Raw genomic sequence first — 25,993 nt, 5'->3', positions numbered from 1 at the left:
TCCTGAATCATTTCTGTGGAGTGGGTTCATTTTTAGCATAAATGCATGCAGGCAACAGAGGGTACATTTTAAGAATAACTGATTTGCTTTTTAACTTCAAAGCCCTGATGCTATCTACTTTCACATTTCATTTAATTATCCAAGGACTGTATCTCCATCACTTTTATTTGGGGGGGGGCACACCCAGTAGAGCTAAGAAAATATGGAGCCAGGATCCAATCAACCGCTTTAGCCTGCATTCTGCCCCTTTGAGCAATCTCTTTGACCCATGCAACAATAGCTATCTTTGCCCTGTTCTACTTGCCCCAAAAGGGATAGTGCCACACACTAGTCTTCCTAACTTTGGGTTTCACGTGTTTCATAATCTTCCCAAGAGAAAAGGATTTCTATTTGGAGAGATAATGCAAATAGGAGATTCTGAAAGAAAATCTGGAAAAACCCTCAGGCTCAGCGGATGGCCCAAAGTCTCTCAACAACCTCAGAGATACCTTCACTTGTATTTTTGTTTGTTTTTGAACTATACCTCGTAATACTTAGGGTTTACTCCGAGCTCTGTACTCGGGGAGTACTCATTTGCTGCACTGTCTAGGGAAATCATATATGTTGTTGAGGATTAACTGGGGTCGGCTGCATGCAAAGCGTCTTCACCCCTGTACTATCTCTCTGGCCCTGATAGCTTCATTTCTGAGTACACTTCCGGTAAACTTCTCCAGTTTGAAAAGGTTCCTTGGTACTTCTTGCTCATAGTTTAGTATATGGCCATCGGTGCTTTTCCTGGGCATTTTTTTTGCATTCCCCCAATAATTTCACGAAGCAGCAAAGAAAACTGGGCTCTCTTCTAGGTCTCTGCCACCACCTGTGGGAGCCCCGATCTTCCAACTCCATGACGCTCCCTTGCTTCCTACAAGTGTAACGTTAGCTCACGACAGAGTGACAAAGTCGATTGAGAGCCATCACGATGAGGGGATTAAGGATCGCAGCAGCAGCAGCAGAGGCTTGGGTAACTCGGTAAAAATCAGCAGCGAATATGTGACTGGGGTGGAACCCCACTCTCGCCGGCTTCGGACCTGGCGAGCAGCGGTGGGACGCGGTTGGGGCCTAAGAACATCACGGCGAGAGCCAAGCGCGGAGAAACGAAGGGGGACGAGCAGGCGGCGACTGTGGCAGCATCGTGCGTCTTCTCGGGCGCTTCCTCGGGAGGCTCGGGCAGGGCAGTTCCGGAGCTTGCAAGGATCAGTCAAGAGTCAGGTTAAGCAGGACCCGGGAGCCCCGCCAGCCCCGCTCCAGCCTTATTTACAGCCCGGACCCCGCCCCCTTCGCCCGCGCCTTCGCCTCTCGGGGCGCGCCTCAGAGAGGGTCTTGGGGGCTGCCCCGGGCTCTGTGGGACCCTCGTCAGCCACGGGCTCGCCCGGCTTTTTCCGGCGGGCTCCGGGCCTCTTCAGGGGATTGGCACGTGCGGCCCGACTCTGGGACCGGGCGGCCGCCTCGGCAGGCCCCACCCAATGGCGCTGGCGAGAGGCCGGGGCCCGGGGGTGGGTGGGGAGGGAGGGAGATGGGTGTGGGTGGGCGGCAGCGTGCCCAGCCCCGCAGTTCCGCGGCTCCCCTTCCCTTCCCGGACCCCCCGTCACGGGCGCGCGCCGGGGCCGAAGTCAACCGAAACCGCGAGGGGGGATGGCACCCCGCCTCAGCGACGGCCTTAGCGCTCCGCGCCGCGCGCCGGGCCGCGCCTCGCCGCGCCTCGCCTCACGCTCGACGGGGGGAGGCGGGACCAATCAGCGAGCGACGTCTCTCTCCCTTGCGATTGGCGGCCCGCCGACGCGCGGCTCACACCCCGAGCAGCCCGCGCGCCCATTGGCTGCGCGCGCCGCCGCTCGGGCCGGGAGGGCGGGGCGAGCCTCCGGGGGTGGTGGTGCTGGAGGGGGGAGGGTTGGGGGCGGGGAAGGAGGTGGGGAAGCTTAGTGGGTCCGCGACTCCCCCGAAACCCCCGCTGGCACCCGCGGGGGGGACGAGGGGTGGGCCCTTGGCGGGCGCCCGGCCTCCTTCGCCTCTTCCCTCCTCCGCTCGCCCTGTCTTCCGTGCGCGCCCAACGCCGCGCTCGGCCGGCGTGCCTCGCGCCGCCTAACGGGCGGCCGGGGGCGCCAATCAGCGGGCGGCAGGGTGCCAGCCGCGGCGAATCGGCGGGGCTCGCGGCCCGGGGTGGGAGGCGGGTCCAGCGCGCGGTCGCGGCGGCGGCGGCGGCGGCGGCGGAGGAGGAGCAGCAGCAGCAGCTCCGGGCCAGCAGGCAGCGAGCGCCGAGCGGGCCGCCCGGAGGTGGGTGCGCCGTGCCGCGCCGCGCCGCGCGCCGCGGAGGGCGCCGGGCGGAAGCGGAGGTGGGCGGGCGGGCGCGGCCGGGGGAGGAGGGCTCGGCCGGGCGGCCCGGGGAGGTGGGGTGAGGGGGCCGCGGGCGCGCGCGCGCCTGAGGGGAGGAGGGGCGGCGACGGTGGCGGCGGCGGGGGCGGCGGCGCGCGCGTCCCCACCCCCTTCTTCCCGCGGGCGGCGGCGGCGGCCGGGCCCGCGCCCCCTCCCCGGAGCCGGGCGCTGGTGAGGGGTGGGTGGGGGGGGTGCACCGCGAGGGGGCGGGGCGGGCGGCCGCGGGCGTGTTTTCGGTTCCGCCTCCAGACGCCCATTCCCCCTCTTCCCTCCCGGCCCCCCTCAGCCGCCCCGCGCCCGAGGAGGAGAGGAACAAAAGGTCCGGGACCCCCGGCTCGGACGGGGCGGCCCCGCAGCCCGGGTGCAGGTAAAGCCGCCGAGCCCGCTCCTAGCCCCCCCCCCTACCGCGGAGCGCGCGCGCGTGTGCGCGTTTGTGTTTGTGTGTGTCCGTACCCACACACACACACACACACACACGGGCCGCGGGAGGCCGGGGTGTGGCGGGCGCCGGGTGCGGGGTGCAGGAGCGCGCGGGGAGGGAATCCCGAGCGCGGCGGTAAGGGAAAGGGGTCGGGCGGGCTCGGGCGTCCGCCCGCCTGCCCGCCCGCCCGCCCGTGAGCGTCGGCCGCTGCCCCCCGGCCGCGCACACGCCCTCGCCGCGGTGGTGGTGCCGGTGCCGGTGCCGGTGCCGGTGCCGGTGCCGGTGCCGCGCGCCGCCGCCGAGCTGGGCAGCCCGCTCCGCTTTCACGAGGGGTGTGTGCGCGCGCGTGTGTGTGTGTGTGTGTGTGTGCGCGCGCCCCGGGGGTGGGGGGGGGAAGCCGTGTCGGGGCACAGACTTGGCCTTCCACTTTCTCCGTTTTGTTTTTTCCTCTCTCTCTCTTTTTTTTTATTAAATTTTTTTTTTCCGCCTCTCCCTCTCGAGGATGGTGGGGGTTCCGGTAACCTTTGTTAACCAGGCGCGGCGTTGGGACTCCGGGCGGCCCGCGGCGGCGGCGGCGGCGGCTGCTTTTGCTGCTGTTGCTGCTGCTGCTGCTGCTGCTGCTGCTGCTGCGGGGAGCTCAGCCCCGGCTCGCTTCGTGAAAGTTGGCGGGTGCGTGGAGTGGAGCCTCCTCCTAGTTGTCGCACGCCGGGAAGGAGCTGGCTGGTGGTGGTGGGGGGGGGGGGTGAAAAAAAAAGCACGCTCATCGATCGCATTTCCAGCCTGGCTTGGCAGATTTTGCAGCTTGGACTTGTTTTTTTTGTTTTGTTTTGTTTTGGAGTCTCTTGTGTGGCTGGAGGTTAGTTTTTTTTTTTTTTAATTTTTAAAAATTACTGTTTTTTTACTTTTCTTGCCCATCTGGGCCAGTGGTTTCCTTTTGATCCTAGACAAAAGGAAAGCATCACCCAGGTTGGTTTTGTTATGCCTTCCTCTTTGGCCCCTTGGAGAAGCTAAAGGCTACCTACCGATTTGTTGATCGCCAAAGCCTTCATTTTTTTTTTTTCAAAGAAAAGAAAAAAAAGCATCTTTTGGGAAGTTGTCGTTTTCCGTCCATATCATGGCATGTTTATTTCAGTTTGAAGTAACCGAAATTTTGGGTGTGTGAAAACTTTCAAAATAACACGCTAAATAATTTGTTTATAAGTGATCACCGCGACTTGCTTGAATTCCATCTTTTCCAAAAGTGGTCCCTGGCTTTTGGATTTCATTTTCAGAATTCTGAAATCTTGATTTTCGTTTTTTTTTTTAATTTCATATGACTTGAATGTTAGGATACTTTTCCTAATTTATTAACCTAACAAATTGACTTAAGAAAAGGCCCATTTTAATTTTTACCCCACCCCCAAATTTTTCCTTATATAAAACTAAGACATATAATTAAATGGAATTTAATCTGAGTAAGTGAAGCAAATGAGAGGCTTAATGTAAAAATGGGCTTCAAAAATGTATCATACTATGGTGTGTTTTTTCATTTGCCTTAAAAACTATACAGGATATTTGAAGAACTTGTCCACCAGAAGGTCATTTAACAAACATTAAAGTCAGAATGTAATATTTTTATTTAATTTTAAACACCTTCATAGTTTCTTGGTTTGTACTGTGAAATTGGTTGTGATAGTAAGATTAGTTGAAGTCACTCTCACTGAAGTGGGTGCTTCCTTTTGTACCATGACTATAAAAGTTGAGTTTAAGTAAGTTCTTTTTACCAGTCTTAATGTAATGGGATTGTAAGCATCCGTTTGAAATTTTAGCTAGAAATGGCTCTTAGAAAGTGCTTGGTTTTTTTATACTTTACCTTCTAAGATGAGTTCACATTGTAGATGTTCAGCTGTAGTTTACTTTCTTGGGGGTTGTAATTTAGCAGTAGCGAGTCATAGGTAGTCAAATCTCTGTAAGTCTGGTAAGTTAATGAAATAATAGTCTTGTAAAAAACTGCTTGTTAATTTCCTGTTTGTGGCTTGTCAGGTTTGGTATGTATTTTAATTCTTACAGTTGGAATTTGTGGGGGATGGTTTGTTGTATATTTCAGAAACTCCTTTTAATGGGAACTAAGGTGGCAATAGATGATATCTACATCAAGATGCCAAAGGGCGCCTTGACTTTTGTATTGTCAACTTTAGAGTCATAAGGCTTCACATTGCTTCACATTGGGGAAAATTTGAGGGAAGAATGGGATTGTAAGAATGGGTTCAACTGTATATATATATAATCCGGTCAAAGAACAATCAAATCTTTACATTTCAGAATTATTTTGTTTGGATTTTTATGTCTGAATATTGTTTGGTTTTGCTTCTCTTGGATTTGTAGTTTAGGATTCCAAAACCTTATTTTCTAGGAGTCTTTTTTTTTTACACAGGTGTTTCTGAATGCTGTATTTAGCAGATGGAGGTTTATTCATATTCTTGGGAAAAGAGTCACTTTTTTAAAGGATGGAGAGGGGCTTGTCTTGTAAGATTATTTGAAAAACAAAACAGAAAGACAATTGGATTCCGAAAGATACCACAGCTGGTTTAGGCGGTTTCCTTGCACACTACCAGCCCTAGTTCAATCCTGTTCACCACTTACAGTGTCCTGGAGCATTGCAAGGAATTTTCCCTGGGCACAGGCCAGGTGTGGCCCCCAGGCAATACAAAGTAATAGGAGATTTTTTTCTTTCTTTTTTTTTTTTTTTTTGGTTAGTTTGTTTTGGAACTATACCTGCCTGTGCTCAGGGCTTACTCTCAGCTCTGTGCTCGGGGATCACTCCTGGCAGGGTACAGGAAACCATGTGGAGTGTCATTTCAATTCTGGGTTGCCAGTGTTCAAGGCAAGCACCTTATCTCCTATACTATTTTCTGACCCCAATAAAGCAATTTTTAAGCTCATTGTTTTTATGAAGAAAAGTGTTTTCTGCTGCAAGGAGGTATGTTAGAATATTTGATTATAGAGATTTCAAAAATTAAAAATTTAGAGGAGTGTTTATACAGCAAACGACTTGTATTTTTTTGAGCAAGTAGCTCTTTTAAAATATATTCAAGAAACAGCATTTGCTATGTGCTGGGCCCCATACTAGACAATAAATTATTTAATGGAATTGATATAGTCTCATTCCTAAGTGAGATTATTGGAAACTGTTATTTCCTTGACCTGTTCTAAGATGTTGAGACACAGTAAGAAAATCACAGTTGTGTACAGTTTGAGGGGCTTTATAATATATACTGGGCCAGTTTCTAAAGTATACTTGCATTGCTTTCTGTCAAACATAGTGGACTGAACTAGGAAAGATGTTAGGTATTAATTCACAGTGTCGCTGGGAAGTATCTTTTTGGGGAGGACCCTGTCACCATTTTTGCAGTCTATACTAATAATATATGACCAGTCATTCATAGCATATTTGTTGCATGACATATGAACACTTACAGAGCTATATTTAATTTGGTCTTTGGTTATTCACTAGTTAGGGAAAGGACACAAACTTGAATCAGTGAGGTTCCAATGAAAGAATTGAAAAATGTGAAAATTACACTTGGCTAATTTGAATTGAGTTGTCAGTTTCCATTATGGACAGGTTTTGGAGTCAGAAACCTAGGCTAATGGGACTAATTATAATATTGGTCAAATGATTTGGGTTTTTGTTTCCTGACAGTGGTTTTTGTTTCCTGACAGTACAGGAATTACATTTTTAGGGATTAAGGTATCTAAACTGTTGCTTGAGACATAAGGGTCCTTCCAGAGAATTCTTATTCTCTCAGAATTGTAGTTTTGGGTTACTGCTTATTTTATTTTTTTATTTTTTTGCTTTTTGGGGACACACTCGGCAATGCACAGGGGTTACTCCTGGCTCTGCACTCAGAAATTACTCCTGGTGGTGCTCAGGGGACCATATGGGATGCTGGGAATCAAACCCAGGTTGGCCCCATGCAAGGCAGAGGCCCTACCTGCTGTGCTATCGCTCCAGCCCCTTACTTATCCAAATGCTTTAACAACTGCTTATCTGTGATTTACTGTAAAGTGTATTTAAGAACCAGACAATAGGCAAAGAAAATTTGGGATGGTCACAATTGTCAAAGTCCATAACCTTAGTTTTAGTAATAGGAGAATCATTGAAACCCTTAATCAATGTATGTTGACTTTTCCTCCAAATGTTTAGAATAGACAGTTATCTGACTCTTAAACCACAGTAGATTAGAGACAGTAGATTATGGATAATGTGTTTGGGGGGGAGAGATTGGAGTGGGGGTTGGGTCAGGAGGATGGGAAACAGCCTACCGCCTATTGAAAAAAACAGATAACAGCTTGGTGAGGATAATAGAGATAATCTACAGGACACAAAAACAAATACTCAAAGCCTAGCTAGCATGTCTGGAATCACTCAGTACAGGACCAGACCTGAAAGCATAGTAATGAATATTCACCAATTAGCTTAAATCGTGTTTGGGAAAATCATTTAGTAAAGAATGCATAATATTTTTAAGATTTTCATTTAGGAAGTTTAACAAATATTCTTAAAGGAGTAGAATGGGGCCGGAGCAAGCGGGATAGCGGGTAGGGTGTTTGCCTTGCACGCGGCCAACCCGGGTTCGATTTCCAGCATCCCATGGTCCCCCGAGCACTGCCAGGAGTAATTCCTGAGTGCAGAGCCAGGAGAAACCCCTGAGCATTTTCGGGTGCGACCCCAAAAGCCCCCCCCCCCCAAAAGTAGAACATCGTGTTGTGTAGAATGACTTCTGTTTCATAAAAGATCAATAGTACCTACTATGTATGACCAACATGTTTTGATTTGTTTGCTCTTCAGAGAGTCAAAAGCTAGACTGAAAGAGCCTTGCAAGTTAGACCAGTGGTAAAAGTGACCTAAATGGTATTTCACTTAATGCACCTTTTCTTTAGAGTAAATCATGCTTTCTGACACTGCATAGGATTATCATATAAAACCTTGCACTCATAAATTTGGAAAATGCGTGTTAGAGGTTTCTAGGACCGAATTAAGTGTAATCAGTGCATTTATCTGTCTGTTGAGCACAGAGGGTAGGGCCTTCTTGCTTCTTAACCTTAATTTTTTTGTAGATTTTGCTAAGAAATAATTTCTAAACCATTAGGTATCTTATATTATGTAGTCTTAGCTGTTTTGAAGGATTTTTAAAATAACAAAACTAACCAAAGTTTTTTCAATTTAGAAATGCAAAGTTCGAGGTTTTGATCATTTCCCCAGATTGGTTTAAATCGTGATGTATTCAATTAGGCCATATTTTAGTGCTGACTCTAGCTGCTCATTTCAAAGATAGCTTTCAGCTTCAATTTCAGTATTCCATGTAGAGAGAAGGTAATTTTGCCAAGCTTTAGACAATGCTTGTGTGTGGCCAGAATACTGGAAATGCTGGGGTATGTTTTCTTTTCTTTTTTTTTTTTTTAATTTGAGGCCCGGGACACATTCAGGAGTGCTTAGGGCTTACTCATATCTGTGCTTATAGGACCACTCTTGGCAGGCTTGGGGGACAATATGGGGTGCCAGGGATAGAACCCAGTTTGGTCATGTGGAAGGCAAAAAATGCCCTACCCACTGTATTATTGCTCTGCCCTTTAGAGTTACATTTCTTAACGCTCTTCTCTCTGTCTTCCCCTTGACTCCCAAGGGGGCCATAGGTGAAAGTCTTGTAATTAGGCAATGTCAAGGAGCCTACTGGGTCTACAGGTAAGGGAAGAGGGTCCACAGGAAGAAAATGGTCAGAAGGGAGCCATTGTCAGAAAAAGACTGAGAAACTATTTTAGAGTGTGTAAGGTTCCCTAGCGCATTTGGTTCCCTTTACTGAACCACACTTCTTTCCTACTAATTCACATCTGTCTTCAGGTTTGTACTCCTAAGAAAACAAAACCCTAAAGTGATTCATTCTCATTAAAATTTATGGATTGACTCGGAAATTACCACTAAATACACGTAGTTCTTTAATTTTCCAAGAATCTGGAATTACTTTTGAACCTAGAACTGTGGAAAGTGAGTGCAGCTTTTCATTGTGATCTGTTAAGTAGTGCACATATAATAGGTTTGCATCTGTAAACGTGCATTTTCTTGAGCACTGTATAGTGCCCTACCACTATCTCTTTTCCCGTTTAATAAGGAGAGGACAGTTTCAGGTTTAATGTCACTCAGTTAATATGAAAGGATAATACTGGCATCATTAGAAGCCCATCAAGTTCATGATCTTGAGTGTTTTTTGTTATTTTGGGACCAGAGCTGGCTGTATTTAGGATTTATTCTTAGCTCAGCACTTGGGGATCACGACTAGCAGGCTCAAGGAATCATTTAGGGTACCAGGGATCAAACCCAGGTCAGCCACGTGCTTGCTGGCCGCTCTATTATCTCACTGGCTTCTGTTACCTTAAAAAATAAAAATAAAAAACACTTAGAGGAAGTACATAGTAATTCTGTGATTTTGTAATTTGTGTTTAAACTTCACTTTAACATACTGCTTCCAAAAATTCTGTAAAGAGATAAATGGTTAAGGTCTTAAATACGAGAAAATGCTGCACCATCATAACCTTTCAATATGGATTAGTTGAATCTAATCTAATTTGCAGAGTTGAAAGAGTAAACTTATAAACTGGGCAGTGGAGCTGGATTCATAAGCTTTCTACTTTGATTTGAATGAACCATGGAAATTTTTTTTTTGTTAACTAGAGGTGCTCTATGTGTGGCAGTGAATGCAAATTTTCCACATTTAGACTGACTTTACTACTGACAGGTGATTACCACCAATAAGCTGGTCATTCAGACAAACTGATAATTGTAAGCAGTCAGTTAAATTTTCCTCAGTAAAATGTAAGTATTAGGAAGGCCCATCTTTGTCTGAGATTTGTGTTTTTGCCATTTTTGTTCCAAAACAAGTAGTTTAAAAATTAAAAGCATGCATACATCTATGCCACAGCCTGTGCACAATCTGCTGCCATAAAGCTCTTAAAATATATAAAGTCAGAATGTAAGGGTAGTGGGCAATTCTAAAGCCCGACCTACTGAATTTTCCTCTTATTCTAACCTGAATTTTCCTCTTGGTCTAACCCTTTGAAGCTCACTGAAGAATAATGGATCTTAGAGAAAAGCCTTTGCTGTTCAGCTTGCACTGTTCAGTATGGCAGCCACTGGTCACCTGTGACTATGAAGAACTTACAATGTGGCTACTGTGACTGGGGAAAAATGGATGTTAATTTTTACATTATAGTGCTGTTGGACAATGCTTCAGTTGTATGCTTTTAATTCCTGAGGATTGTACCATGTATTTGGTGCAGCTGAGAGTCAAAACTGACACTGGGAATTTGAAGGGCAGTTGAGTATTTATGCTAATTTGAATCTGGGACTGATAGATGAGTTGTTTTTTGGTGAGTAAGGTATGATAGACCAGAAAGTAGTCAATATTTACAACATCATAAAACTCCAGATTCTACCACACAGTCCATTAAAAGGGAAAGAACTTTTAACTCAAAGAACAAGTCTTAGTTTCTTTACATAGACTGCATAACACACACACACACCCACACACACACACACACACACACACACACATCATGAATGGCCTACCTTAAATTGAACAAAGAAATGTTTTTCTATTTGCATTTATTTAAAAGGCTTGTTACCTATTATTCATTGCTGCTAGCTTAGGTTTCCAGTGTGCAGTGCCGTTTCCTTTAGCTTCCAACTTTGGAAGAAGCATAATTTCACTGAGAATTGAAGTCTGATTTTTCAAAATTGATATTTATTTATTTTTATTTTTTTTGATATACAATGTCATTTCTTGTTGAATTTTTCTGGTTTTTGTTCATGCAGTTTTCCTTAGAGTAATCCTTGATTAATAAGATAGGGATCTAAAGTTTGGGAGCATGTGGGTGAGGTTTGCCTTCTTTGAGTTTCACTGTAGAATGATCTGAGTGGGCTGTTTGTGGGTAAATTTTCAGTATTAATAACTGTACATCTTTCCTTCTGGGTTACTTAGGTACCTGAAAGAGTCATAATCTGCGTAAATGGTGAAAGTCTCATTGCTGTAAGTTCTGGAGATAGAAACCAGGGAAAAAGAGGTTTGGGAGTTTGCATTTAGCATGCAGTACACATGATCATCTAGCCTGTCTCTGTTTGCAGCGAAACCCAGGCTATCTTGTAGTCCAAAGATAAAACAGATAACTCTTTTATGTCTGTGGAACTAAACATTTTGGCTTTGGAAAAGGGAGAAGGAGCACTTATTCTGTTGACTAGGGTGAGGAAGCCAATCTTAGGCTCTAATTGCTTCTCAAGTGTCTCTCACCCAATCCTTCCTATTTTATCTCTTCCTCCTGCCCTCTGTTCCTGCTATGACTGGTACTCTCTGTTACTTAACCTTTTGAGGATTCTGCTGAATGAATCACATCTAGCCAGTTAGTTTCTGATCTGTTCATCATCTTTCAACACTTAAAATTTTGTTTTTGGGGGCCAGGGAGCTCAAAGGGCTAATGCACATGCCTTACATACGGGAGAGCAGGATTCTAATTCCCAGCACTCCTTAGTACTGAATGACCTCCTTACCCCCTCCCTACCCCCCAAGCAGTGTGCTGCCTGGTTTGACCCAAAATGAAAAAAAATTTTTCTTTTCCTGTTCTTGATTCTTTTATTATCAGACATTGGTGTTTTTTTTCTTATGAAGTTATTTTTTTCCTTTAATAGTTGTGGTAAAGGCTCTCCCGTTGATCGTCGATTTGCTCGAGCGGGCCCAGTAACGTCTCCATTGGAGACTTTGTTGTTACTGTGTCTGGCATATCGAATACTCTCGGTAGCTTGCCGGGCTCTCCGAGAGGGGCGGAGGAACCAAACTCGGGTCGGCCATGTTGGCCGCGTGTAAGGCGAACGCCCTACCCGCTGTGCTATCACTCCAGCCTGGGCTGGAGTATACTGAGAGTATTCGATATGCCAAACACAGTAACAACAAAGTCTCCAATGGAGACGTTACTGGGCCCGCTCGAGCAAATCGACGATCAACGGGAGGGCCTTTACCTTTTACCTTTAATAGTTGTGGTAGGTGGGACTGTGACACACCTTTGATGTCAGTGCACACACTAGTTTGGCTCTCCAGAAGGCTGCACACTTTAGTCTTGGTGCTCCCAGGGCATTGAGCACTTTGTTGTTGTTGTTTTGGGGCCACACTTGGCAAAATTCAGGGCTTATGCGTGGCTCTACATTCAGAGATCACTCCTGGCTGGGGTTGGGGGACCATATATGTGGTGTGGGGGATAGAGCCTGGGTCAACCACAATGCCTTACTATTGCTGTGTACTATTGCTAATGTACTATTGCTGTGGCCCTGGGGATTGAGCACTTTTGATTCTGGTTCTTGCACATACTTCGTTGTGGTACACTGGAGATCTTTTACTAGCTAGGTATCACAGAAGATGCTACTGCTAAGAGTATACCTGCATGTAGAATGGTGCCCACGACCCAGTACTTGGCTTGGTGTCTGTAAGGCAAGTGCTTTACCACTGAACTCTCCTTGGGTCCCTGTTAAAGTTTTTGTATGCTGTCTTCACCTGCAACACATTTATTTAAAAGTTTTCCATTGCTTCCCCCCGCCCCCATAGGATAATCTTTTGAAAAATTTACATTTTTGAATTTATAACTCCAAAACAGTGTGGATGAAGTGTGGAAAGTTGTAAAATGTAGTCATTCTAATAGAAGTCAGGAAAGAAATAAAAATAAAATGCATGGAAATTAGAATGTACGAAATAAGGTGATAGAAAATGAACTTAAAAATCACCATAAGGGCTGGAGTGATAGCACAGCGGGTAGCCTTGCATGTGGCCAACACAGGTTCGATTCCCAGAATCCCATGTATCCCCTGAGCACCACCAGGAGTAATTCCTGATTCCAGAGCCAGGAGTAACCTCTGTGCATCGCCGGGTGTGACCCAAAAAGAGAAAAAAAAAAATCACCATAAATGCAGAATTTTGGATCAGGCTTCCCAATTAAAAGATTAACAAAAAAATCTTCAGTCCTACTAAATGCTTTTTGTTAATAGAACACCTAAATATGTGATGATAAAATTTCAAAGTAAAGAAATGGAAAAATATATAGTAGCCATTTTCTTTTATTGCACTTGACCTACTGTTACAGATTTTTTAAAAAAAAAATTTAATTTTTACAGTCTAGAAACATGGGAAGGGCAAGTAGATTTGGTGGTCAGGTGAAGTCCTTCCTAGTTCAATAGCTGTCATTTTGCTGTAATTTTTATATGGTGGAAAGGTGCACAGGAATTCCTTGGAGTTTCTTTTATAAGGGCACTCATGAAAACTCATGAAAACGCGAGTCTGTCTTATGACATAATCACCTTCCAGCAGCTCCAGCACTAGAAACCATCACTTTGGGGATAGGTTTCACTTTGGGTTGGAGAAGGGGAGAAGACAACAGATATGTAGCTCATAGCTGTCTACAGGTGAGCAAGTTCTACAAAAGGTTGAGAAATTAGTAATTCCCATCTTATAAAAGTATTATAGAAAATATAGAGTCTCCTGCCCTGCGCCTGGCTGTCCTCACCGGGGCCCCTTGGAGGGGGGTGGGTTCCCGCCCCGAGCAGAGCCCCAGCAGCTAAAGACCTCCAGAACCAGCCACAGCCATGCTGAGACCACTCTTCCACATGTCGGGACAAGCCTCGTGCATGAAGGAACCGCAGAGGAACCTAGGCATGTGGGTCCCAGGGCTGAGATCTCCAAGCCTGCTCGGATCGGGACTGGGCCTTCTCCACCCAGATCCCCCATCTTCCAGTAGGTAGGCGTTAACACCCACCAGTTGCTGCTGGTGCCAGGTGGTCCCATCAACGACCAAGACCCAGAGACTATAACACCCAGCTCTTATTATCTCATTTTTACTTTGGAGAACCCGGCAGGCTCCCGAAAGTATCCTGCCAGTACGGCAGAGTCTGGCAAACTTCCCATGTCGTACTCAATATGCCAAATACCAGTAACAATGATAGGTCTCATATGGCTCTTTTAAAATCTCAGGGCTAGGAAGAAGGAGACGTTACTGCTGCCTGCTCGAGGCAATTGACAACAACAGGATGATCGTGATGGTGATAGAAAATATGAGGAAAAGTAATTTTGTGGTAATTTTGATTTTTCCAAAATATAGTATGCTAAGGGCATGTCTGCTAATGAAGGTGGTACTAAATATTTGAGATAGAATGTTAGTATTTGCTCAAAACAAAAAATACCACAACCAATTAGGGTTTGTCTCAGGAATGTATAGATGATTAAACATTGGAAGTCTCTTGATGTGAAAATTGTCACATTAACATATCAAAAGCTAAACGGTAATCTTGATGGGTGGAAGGAAAATTCATTACTTGTTTTGACAAAAAAGCCTTATGAGACAAGAAATGTAAGAGAACCCAATTAATTTACCTAAAGGGTATTGGTTTAAAAGACAGCAGAAATAGTATGATTCTAATTTTATTTCCAGAACAGATAAGATTACTTTGATAGAAATCAGATCAGTAGTTGCCTGGGTGAGGAAGACAGATGGAAAAGGACACAGGGAACTTTCTGTGATGATAGAAATGTTTAATAGTCTGATTGGGGTAATAGTTAGGTGGATGTATACCTTATTAGCATTTATATTTGTAATTTTTTTACATTTGTGAGTTATTCCACAGTAAAGATTTATTGAAAACTATATCACTTAATCACTTAATCACTTAACTCCCCGTTAGTCGTCGATTTGCTTGAGCGGGCGCCAGTAACGTCTCCATTTGTCCCTGTCACGTGCTAGTGTAGCCCAATGGCATCTGTTAGCTCCGGGAACATGAAGGGCCTCAAACCGATCGTTCATGATCTTGACGAAGAAGTCTGACCATCTGGTAGGTGGGCGGCCACGTGGTCTTTTGACATCCCGTGGAATCCAGTTGGTAACAGCTCTAGTCCAGCGGTCGTCTTTAAATCTCATTACGTGACCAGCCCATCTGATTTTCGACACCTTGGCAAATGAGACAGTGTCCCTGATTCTTGATCGCCGATGGATGTCAGAACTCAGGATTCTTTCTCTCATTTGAGTGAAACGTGATATTCCAAGCATAGCTCTTTCTATTCTTCTTTGGGAGACCTGAATAGCGTTCTCATCTTGTTTGCGTAGGGCCCAGGTCTCTGAGGCATATGTTAATGCAGGAAGAACAGTGGAATCAAAGAGATGTGCCTGGAGCCGGAGGTTCTTCATCCTCTTAGCTATTTCTTCAACGTTCTTGAAGGCGTTCCAAGCCGCTCCCTTCCTCCTGCGCAGCTCGGGTGCCAGGTCATTTGTCATGTTGACCTCTCGACCTAGGTACACATAGCTGTTGCATTCGGAGATGGTCGTTCCGTTGAGAGCGAATGGGGCGTCAGGAACGAGGCTGTTTTTCATAAACATTGTCTTCGTAAGATTCAGCTGTAGTCCTACCTTTCCACACTCACGGTCAAAGTCGGCCAGCATTTGTGCCGCTTGGCTGATGTTTGGTGTTATTACAACAATGTCATCAGCAAAGCAGAGGTGGTGTAGTTGCCGACCATCTATCTTCACTCCCATTCCTTCCCATTCCAGTCGTCGCATGATGTTCTCGAGGGTGGCACTGAAGAGTTTTGGTGAAATGGTATCACCCTGCCGCACCCCTCTCTTGACATCAACGATCACTTCTTTGTAGAATGGTGAGATCCTGGTAGTGAATCCGCAATACAGCTCACGGAGGATCCTGATGTATTGGGCTTGAATGCCCTGATTGGCTAGGGCTTCAATGACCGCTTCCATCTCAACAGAATCAAAGGCCTTCTTTAAATCAGTGAACGTTAAACAGAGCGGCATCTTGAACTCCCGAGAAACCTCAGTGAGCTTGGTTATCGTGTGGATATGGTCAATGGTGCTGAATCCTTTGTGGAACCCGGCTTGCTCGCATGGTTGTCCTTCATCTAGTGTTCTGCCAATCCTATTTAGGATGACTCGAGTGAACAACTTGTAGATCACAGACAATAGGCAGATCGGGCAATAGTTGCCAGTGTCATGGATAAGAAGGATGAGAAAACTATATAAAAAACCATATATTAGCAACAAACAAAAGTTAAAATGTTTAAAACAGCAACATCTCTAAAATGCCTTTGTAAGACAAAACAGTAAAGACAGATGTGTGATACCTTAATTGAGACCACCATTTAGGTTTAAGGAAATTGCTTGTGTTTATGAAGGAAGATGTTATCATAAATATGTCACCCTTCTTCCAGTTACATATAAATTCAATGTCACGTCAGTTAAAATCTCTTCAGGTAAAAAAGAATTCACTCTTATCAGATGCAGAGACATACTCTGTAGCTTTAGTGCTTAAGACATAATGGTATTTGCCTCATATACAAACTAATACAGAAGCAGTGTCAGGCTGGGAAGCACAGAGACACAAAGTAGCATTTTTATCAGTAGTGAAAAGATTGATTGTATTGTTCTATTGGTTAGAGTAGGATATATACTTACTTCATACCATATAAAATAAATTACATGTATGAAAAGCAAAAGCTTTAGACTTAAGGTTTGTTTAAAAATAAAAACGCACGCTGAGGGGTTAAAAAAAGTTGAGATGTGGCTCAAAGGGATTGTGGGAACATGCTTGGCATGTGTGAGGCCCTAAGTTTGATGTCTGGCTCCAAATGGTCTTTATGAACACCATCAGGCTGAGCTCTAGTGTCCTCTGGGCATCATCCAGGTGTCCCTGTGAACCCTGGAACCTTGAGCCTCCAAGCAACACAATGCTGGGATGAGCACTGAGCTCTTGGGCTTGCACCGCTGAATTGATTTGTCATCACAAAAAGGTGAAAGATTATGGAGTACTTTTAAAGTATAAAAGTATATATCATAACAAAGTTAAAAACATTGGTAAAATTGAATACTTTAAAATGAAATGCTTTAAAATGGTGGGAGTAGAGATATACTACAGGGGTTAATTGGAATATTTTGTATAAATGTTTCCAACAAAATAATAAAATTCTGTTTTACTTCTAATTAAAGTCCTAGAGAATTTTGGTGAAACTTAGCAAGCTTAAAATAATAGCAACATAACTTTGAAAAATGAGGAGAGGGGCTCTATCTATCTTGCAGATACCAAGCCTAGAAAGTAGCAACTAAAATTTTATGATATTGATAGTTCATGAACAAATACAGTGATAGACAATTAAAAGGCCTCAGATGTTTATAGGGATTTTGATTTATTATAGAAATAAGTTCAGCTGATAAGATTAGCTGTCTTATAGGAAATGATTTAGTCACTCTTATCACCAACAAAACACATTCCTGATATATTCTGAACCTTATTGGGTCTGGAGAGAGCTCAATGGGCTGAGCACATGCTTGCAGCCCAGGTTTGATCCTCCATCACTGCATGGTCCAGATATAACTGGGTGTGTAAAAACAACAAAAAGAGAAACCTAAATGTGAAAAGCTAAACTAAATTATCTGGAAAAATATCTGGGGGGTGACTCATACATACTATTAGGGTACTGTGTACCTCAGATTCTCATAATAGAGTTCCACTGGTATCTTAAGAATTAAATTAATGCTTAATACTTAGATTAATACGTTTATTATGGAGTAAGAAGTCAACTGTTTTCTACTGTATATGGGGACTGAAAGGAATTTCTTTAAAAAGGCTTAGGTAACATCAAAAGCAATTTCATTTTATTTTTTTCCAGGGCCACTCCTGAAAATGCTCAAGGGCTTACTCCTTGCTCTATGTTCAGGGGGTCACTCTTTGCAGGGCTCAGGGGACTATATGAGTATCAGATATTGAACTCAGGTTGGCTGCATGCAAGGCAAGCACCCTGCCCGCTGTGCTGTTGCTCTGCCCCCTCCTAATAAATTGGTAATTAAAATACTAATTAAAAAAGTATGTATTCTAAAAGATAATTTTAAAAGGTTTGGAGAGTATTTTGGTAATGCATATTTAGTGATAGGGCTTAGAACAGCACAGTCAAAGACTTCAAGGAATACTACTAGTTTTAATAAAAATAGTGACTGTTGTTTGTAAAATTGCTTTGTGGTTATTAACTTGAAGACTTTTGTTTGCTAGTTCAGAATAATTAGACTTAACTGAAACTTTCCAGTGAGTAATTTTAGAATTCTAATTTTACAAAAGTATCACTTGGTAAACTTTTTTTTAAATTTAACTGGAAAGATAAAATCCTCTTTTTCTATGTGTAACTTATTTGCTGAAGTTAGGAACAGAATTAGTGTTTGAACTTATTTTTCAATTCTTGAAAATACTGAAAAAAATTTAAGTAAAGCTTGTTATTCTATTTAGGTAACTCATTTTATAAAGAACTTTTTAATAGCAACTTGATCAGAAATAGAGGTTTCTTATTCTCTTGTGTTCAAATTGGAACTAACATTAATTTCTTCTGAAGACTTGTATTTAGTCTACTTAAAATTTAAAACTGTTGTTTACTATGTACCATTGGTTAGATTACTGAAAGAAAATGCTCAAGGGGTTGAAATGTATTATTAACATTACTTGGAAATAAATCATTGCATAACAAATGAAACGCAAATGATAGCCAGTTACCAAGATTTGGAGAGGGGAATAAAATGAAAGCTAGTTTCAAGTGTTCTTAGACATGGGATACTGAAATCATGTGAAATCAGAACCAGGACATGAGGTCATTCAGATGATCTCTAGCAATCTTGAACTTATCTTTATATTTATTTATTTATTTATTTATGTATTTGCTTTTTGGGTCACACCCCGCGGTGCTCGGGTTCCTCCTGGCTCTGCACTCAGGAATTACTTCTAGCATGCTCCGGGGAACATAATGGATGCTGGGAATTGAACCTGGGTCAGTTGTGTGCAAGGCAAATACCCTACCCATGCTATCACTCCAGCCCCAACCTGTTTTTATTTTCATAAAAAACTTTAGATCCTCAAGAATGTATCTTACTCAAAAGAAACCTTTCTCTTAATTAAAGTTTAGCAGTGAACTTGCTCCCCTGATTCTTCTAGTGACCCCAGTGACCCTTTCTATTTTTTTTTACCTATTATGCAATTTACTTTTTATTTTCACAGACTGGATTCTCACATATTGGTTGGTTCAAACCAAAGATAAAGATACTTTTAGATAAGGTCTGGCCATATTTTTTCTATTACATATATTTTATATACCACAAATGAATGCAATCATTTTATAGCTGTTCCTCCTTCTGACTCATTTCACTCAGTATAATGCTCCATGTCCATCTGTTTACAGTATTGTGAATTTTCTGTCAGTGTTTTCCAAAGAACAGAGTTCTCTCTTGCAACTCGCAGGGTCTTGTTCTGAAGATAATATTGGTGTGTGGATGGAAAAGAAATAGAATGGATGGAATTCAGAAGCATACTGATGGTAGTTACTGCTCAGGACCACCGTAGCATTGCTTGGACATCTCTTATATGCTGAATGCTATTCCTGCTGTATTCTCTTAGTTTCCCTTAGTCTTGTGCTGAACATGATTACTTACATAAAGCATAAAGCCATGTATAATACTCTCCCTGTAACCTTAGCCTTCAGATTTGCTTCTTTCTGTATTCCCACGTAGTGATTACTTTATCATTATACAGTCGTTTTAATTATCAGCAGTTACCTCTGAGTCATTCTTTTAACTGTCCAGTTGGTCAGTAACATATGACTTGCACCTGAAATAGTAAATAATTCTATCAGCAGTCTTAAACTTTTCAGTCTGACAGGCCTCGCTCTTCTTCCCTTAGAACATCAATTTTTCTAAAATGCTTTCTACATTCTCAACTTTCTGCCTAGTTTATTCAGTGTCTCTTTAAACTTTTGATCTGATGTCACTTTTGCGGAACCTCTCCCTTCCAAAGGTTGAATTAATAAGCATGTTCTTTGTGCTCTGTGTCACATGGTATTATAGATTTTATGTGGCTGGATCTTCTAAAGCATGCTTCATGGCATAGTTTCTGAATTCAGCTGCTGGCCCAGTTTACCTTTTGTTACCTGGTATCCCCAAGCTTCTGTTTAAGTGGATTATTGTGTAATTGATGGAGTTTTATGTTTGTTTCATTTTGTCATATTATAATTTTTATACCATAGGGCTTATTTATGTACTTCTGTAGTCTTCTGTCATCATAAACAGATTAACTGCTGCTTTCCTGATTTTTATTATTAGTCTTATGGGCCAGTTCTCTAGTTCTGAGTAACTTCCAACTTTCCCACCACTGTAGTTGTATTGCTAAACAGTCATATAATACTCTATACTGCTTTCAAGTTGTTAATGTCTGAGCTACAGCAAGGCTGTCAAGAGTGTCAGGGTAGCATTTGATGGCTCCACGAGACCTTACTATGACCAGATAACATTTATGTAATTTGCCAATAGAGTCTTCTGGGAGGTCCTTGAAATAGACTTTTGTATTGAGGTTACAGCCCCATTAATTGTTCTTGTCCTTTTAAGCAGTGTGGATATGATTATTAATTAGGTTGTGACTTTTATTATTAATTAGGTTGTGACTTTTTATTTTCTTGCCAACTGTACCAAGGCTTAGGTGTCTTAAGTGGAAGGTTCAGTTTTGAGAATTCAGTGTCCTTTTTTTGGGAATGTATTTTCTTGGTGAGCATGTAACTAATACCACAACCTTACCACTGCTACCCTAAATAAGTTTGTAACTGGCTATCATTTGCGTTTCATTTGTATCTTCAAAACAAAACAAAAAGACAGCATTCACAACTCCTCAGATCCTGTTCTCCAACATTTGCCGTCATACACATGCAGTCTCTCCTGCAGGCCAAGAACAGACATTTCCAGACTTACTTTGGCCAGTTGCAGACTCCTCCCTTCAGAAATTTGTAGTTTATGTGGGCATGTTAAAAGTTTGAGAAGTTCTTAAAGCCTTTTATCTTTATATAGGAATTTACTTTTTATTCTTCCTACACACACACACACACACACACACACACACGCGCGCGTGCGCACACGCACGCACGCAAGCACGTATGTTTTTGGGCCACACCCAATTCTGCTCAGAGGTTGCTCCTGGCTCTGCACACAGGAATTATTCCTGGAGATGCTTGGGGGATTCCTATGGGATGCCAGGATTGAACCCTGATTGGCTGTATGCAAGGCAAAACCCTCTGTACTGTAGCTCTGGCCCATATTAGTTCTGATTTCTTTAAACTTTTTTAAATTGTAGTTCTATGTTTGATTAAATGTCCAAATGTTCAGTTCTGTGAGTTTTGATAATTGTGTGCTCACATTACTTCTCAAAACAAGATCGGAATCATTTTATCTACCCCAGAAAAATACTTTTCACATTTGACTAAGCATTTTTGTATGTTATCACTCTTTATTACCAAGTCAGTCGTTTTAACTTCTGTTAACTAGATGTATTCCACTTGTTGGAAAACAAATGGAATCAGTATACATTTTTTTAAAAAAGTGTACTTTTTTGGGGTATATTTTTCACTTAGGATGTTTGTGAGATACATGCATAAATTGCGAAGGCTATTAGAAGCTCATTTATTTTTGCTTTGTATGAATTTGCTATGTTTTGCTTCCAGATTTTTTCTTTTTATATTTGGACTTAAGTTTTAAGATATTATACCCATCATTGCTATGAACATATTTACTGTATGGCGATAGCACAGCAGTAGGGCGTTTGCCTTACAAGCGGCCAACATGGCCGACCCGAGTTCGATTCCTCCGCCCCTCTCGGAGAGCCCGGCAAGCTACCGAGAGTATTCGATATGCCAGACACAGTAACAACAAAGTCTCCAATGGAGACGTTACTGGGCCCGCTCGAGCAAATCGACGATCAACGGGAGAGCCTTTACCTTTACCTTTTTGTTAAATCTATGCTTTCTCTTTTCTTTAATATGTCTAGGACTAGAATTATTAGAATAGATGTGTTTGAACTTTTTTTAACTTGCTAGTTTTTTCAAAAATAATGTATACCATTTTAAACTCACATCAGAGTAGTATGAGTATTCTAATTGCTTTATGTAACCAAGTCCAAATCCCCAGAACCAGTTCATCTTTATGGCTAGAGGAACTTCCCTGATAAAATATTTTGACATGGGGAAATACTTGTGGTTTATCTGGGTCCTCCTCAGTGTCATAAATAAACATCCTTGTAGGAGAGAGGTAGAATTAGAGGATGACAGCGTGACAATGGAGTCAAAGATTAGAATGATGTTCTTTGAAGATGGAAGAAAGAGGCACAAGCCAAGGAAAACAGGAAGTCACTAGAATCTGAAAAAGGCCAGGAAATGAATTCTCCCAGCACACTCTTTTTCAGAAAGAACAAGTTCAGTGGATACCTCAACTAAACCGTTGAAACTCATTACTCATTGGTAAATCTGGGTTATTTTAGACCACAGTAGGAAACTAGTGTACTAATACACTCCACATCCTTACTGACATATGGTGGTGTCAGAATATTTTGAGCCATTCTAGATAGAGTGAACGATACTACATTGTGATTTCAGTTTGTATTTTCTGAGTGACTGCTAATACTGAACACCTTAATGTGCGGTGGGTCCTTCTTAGTCTTTCAGGAATTCATGTTAACTGTCAAACTAGTTGACTCAACCATTTTCTTTAACTTTATCTTAATATTTAAAGTCATGACATCCTTTTATAAATGGGTTGGTAGTTGCCATCAATTTTGAAGAATTCTTGGTCATTAATTTTTATATATTTTTCCTGCCCCATACTTTCTTTCTTCTCTTTTTGGCATTCCTGTTAACTCAGTTGATATTTAGTATCAGGTGGTTAGAGGCTTTTTGCACCTAAAATTTTCTTCTTTCACAATTCAGTTTTGGTTGTCAGCTCTAGCCTATCTTCAAGACTCATTTCTGTCTGATATTAAATCCATTAAATTTTTTTTAATATCTTGTCCTGTAATTTTATTTTCCTGTGATCCTCTTTTATAGTTTCACTGTCTATGAAAAAATTGTTTCATTCATTATGCTTGTTGCCTATCTCTTCCATCAGATACTTTAAGTTTTTTTTTCCTTAATCATAGTTGCTTTCAAGTCTATATCTGATAATTCCAGCAACTGGGCTCTCCCTGATCTGATTGCATTAATAATTTTGTCTTTTGACTTACAGTTTGCTCAAACTCCATGATGATGTAATTTTGATTGATTTATGAAAATAGAGATTAAAGTAAATTTTTATCTCCAGAAAATGGTTTATCATTTCTTTGTGCCATTTAGTAGGGCTAAGTAGTGTGATAAATGGTTGAGCTAGTTTGGGCCTTGTTGCAACTTTAGTTAGATTCACTTCAAGTATTGTGAGAGCAAAATTAAGGGTTTATTTACTGGAAGATTGTTATCTGAGAATAATTTCAGTAATCTCTTTGTGCTTTAAATCTGAACCTTCAGCTTTTTGAGCCATATGTTATTTATTATTCTGCTTTATTCAGTCATCACTGTTTTGGTCATTCTAGAGGGTTTTTTCCTTCAGTTCTGTCCCAGATTTTTGGGCCTGGTGAAATAGTTCTCTACTAGTAGTACTTTCCAGGGATTTCCTCTCAGCAGGCCTTCTCTACATCAGTCATGATATCTCCAGCATTCTGAAGATCTGAATGAAAGTTTTTCTGTTTTCCTGTGCTTCCACAAAACCTTGGCAGTTGAGTATTTAGTCTCTTGAATTGATTCTCCTGCTTATTCCCACCTGCAATCCTCTTCAGACAACCAGATTCCTTGTATTTGAAGATTAAAATTTCTTTTTATTTTTTTTCAAGAAGACTGTAAATTTCTTAGACCGTATTATAGAGTTCCAGCCATGCCTTCCACCCTCATATTTGTTTGTGTTTGTTTTTGGACCACATCCAGTGATACTCAGGGCTCACTCCTGGCTCTATATTCAGAAATGACTCTTGGTGGTGTGTAGGGGACCATATGGGATTCAGGCATGTACTACTACCTACCCTCTACTCTATTGCTTCAGCCCCCTTCACTTCTATATTTTTTTGGCTTATCTGATCAAGCATTTGGTGAAGATCTATGGGAATAACTGGTGGGTAATGCAGTTTGTTTTGTAAGAACTTTGGAGTTGTTGTATGTCAGTCTGTATGTTAAAATTTATTAACGTTTAGAGTAGTTTTTCTTATGCTCATCTATAGTGGGACTATTCATGCCTCCTTTTCTACTTCACCAGGAAAGAAATGTTTCTATCAAACTCTGATACTGGCTGGGACTTTAGTTCAACTTATGTAACTTAAGAACCTTCACTCAGGTGTGTTCAGTAACTGCCAGGTTTTGTAGCTTTTGTATTTTCAGTGTGAAAGTTCTGACAGCTCTCTGCTGTGATTTTTCTGCATCCTGATTAGAAGTGGTACTTTTGTCATGGAATAATTTCTAATACGTAGTCTATGTCAAATTCTTGATAAAATTTCTATTATTTCCATTTAGCAGTGTATATAGCATTTCTTAGAACTTTTCTAATCCCAATTTCTAATTCTAAATGCGATTTCTTATTCTTTTTCAATCTTCTCAAGTTTTTACTCGTCCATTCTGGTTAAGTGGTGAATGTTCTTGAATCATTTTGAGATTAAAGTTATCAACACTGAAATTTAATTGAGATTCTTGTGGTGAGTGTGAAAGGAATTCATGTTAAGGTGTACAGAAAAGTAAATGAAAAACTGAAGATAATTAGTGGTGGTGGGTGAGAAATAGACTTGATTATATTAGTAGTTTACTGCTATTCTTATCAGGTGACAAAATTATATACATAGTTATTTAACTATGGAGATAGTTTTATTTTTCTAACCCTGTACTAGGATAGCATGAGATTAAAACATTTTATGACTATGGTGACTCTTAGCAAACCTGATTCTATCACTATGCAGAGTCAATGGTGGAGTCTGCGTTGGAGAAAAATAATGGTGTGGGGGGTTGGGGGCATATCCAGTGGTGCTTAGAGGCTAGTTCCAGCCCAGTGGGTAGGTGGTAGTTCAGTGATGCGGGAGATCAAGCTAGGACTTCCAGCATGGAATGAATATGCACTCGTCCGGAGGTGTCTTTCTGACTCTATGATAATTGCTTCTTAGGTGAGGAAAAGACAGTGGTCATGATATAAATCTATAGAAAGCTAAATGGTTTTCTATAGGTTTATAATTCTGTAAACCATGATGCAAATCTGTAGAAAAGTAAATGATGTTTTAGTAGACACTAATAATTATAAGCTGTTATACTAGGGCATACATAGACAGGATTAAATAAATTTTAAAAAATTTTAAAGAACTGTCCCATCCTGTGAAAAGAGGAATTATATTTTTGTTATTTATCATCTATATGGTTGTTTAGGTAAAGATACATTTTTAAATATTCCCAGTTACATCTTCAAGCAATGATAAATGTAAGACAGACCTTTCTTTACACTGCATTACCATTTTATTCTTGTTTTACTTCATCTTGCGTTTATTTTCCCCTCTTAGAACTTTACATTTTACTTTATGGTATCTAATTTGATCAGTTTTACAAGTTTGAAACTTTAGGGAGAATGGGCTTGTAAATTAAAAAAAAATTTTTTATTAAATATTTTGAGAATAGATGAAGTTTGAGAAAGTGAGAAAATATTTTGGTGAAAATATAATTATTGATGCTATCAAGAGTTAAGGACTGAGCCATAGCACAGTGGGTAGGGCATTTGCCTTGCATGTGGCTGACCCGGGTTTGATTCCTCCGTCCCTCTTGGAGAGCCTGGCAAGCTATTGAGAATATCCCACCCTCACGGCAAAGCCTGGCAAGCTACCCATGGCATATTTGATATGCCAAAAACAGTAACAAGTCTCACAATGGAGACGTTACTGGTGCACACTCAAGCAAATCGATGAAAAAATGGGAGGATAGTGCTACAGTGCTACTATCAAGAGTTAAAATAGAGAACAGAGACTGCATCCTGGAGGTCTGCCTAGGTTTGATCCTTGGCACTTCACGGTTTCCCTAGCTCAGAGTCAAGAGTAACCCCTGAGCACCACTGGGGTGTGGCCCATCCCCAGGAACAAAGCCAAAAAGTTGAAATTGGATTGGAGTGCTAAATTTGTTCAGTCTTTATAAAGATATATGCTCATAGACTTGTCCATGTAACTTGGTCTTGTTTTCAGAAGGGTTTATTTCCAGTGTGTTGAAATTT

General features: G+C 42.0%; 1 protein-coding gene across 5 annotated transcripts in view; it reads left to right on the top strand.

Moving 5' to 3' along the window:
- The first annotated feature begins 2,109 nt into the window (after positions 1-2,109).
- Positions 2,110-25,993, top strand: part of SMAD2 (SMAD family member 2) — a 71,886-nt gene continuing 48,002 nt past the window's right edge. Inside the window, exon 1 of one of the 5 annotated variants that reach the window (XM_056138155.1) lies at positions 2,110-2,310. The gene's annotated coding sequence lies outside the window, so the exon portion shown is untranslated. Of the gene's footprint in view, positions 2,370-2,508; positions 2,581-2,640; positions 2,777-25,993 lie in introns of those variants that run through there. The other 4 variants (XM_056138151.1, XM_056138153.1, XM_056138154.1 and 1 more) reach the window with 4 other exon arrangements.

Source organism: Sorex fumeus, unplaced genomic scaffold (genome assembly GCF_029834395.1).
Source record: "Sorex fumeus unplaced genomic scaffold, SorFum_2.1 ptg000128l, whole genome shotgun sequence".
NCBI lineage: Eukaryota > Metazoa > Chordata > Mammalia > Eulipotyphla > Soricidae > Sorex > Sorex fumeus.
This window is presented reverse-complemented; position numbering and strand designations above follow the sequence as displayed.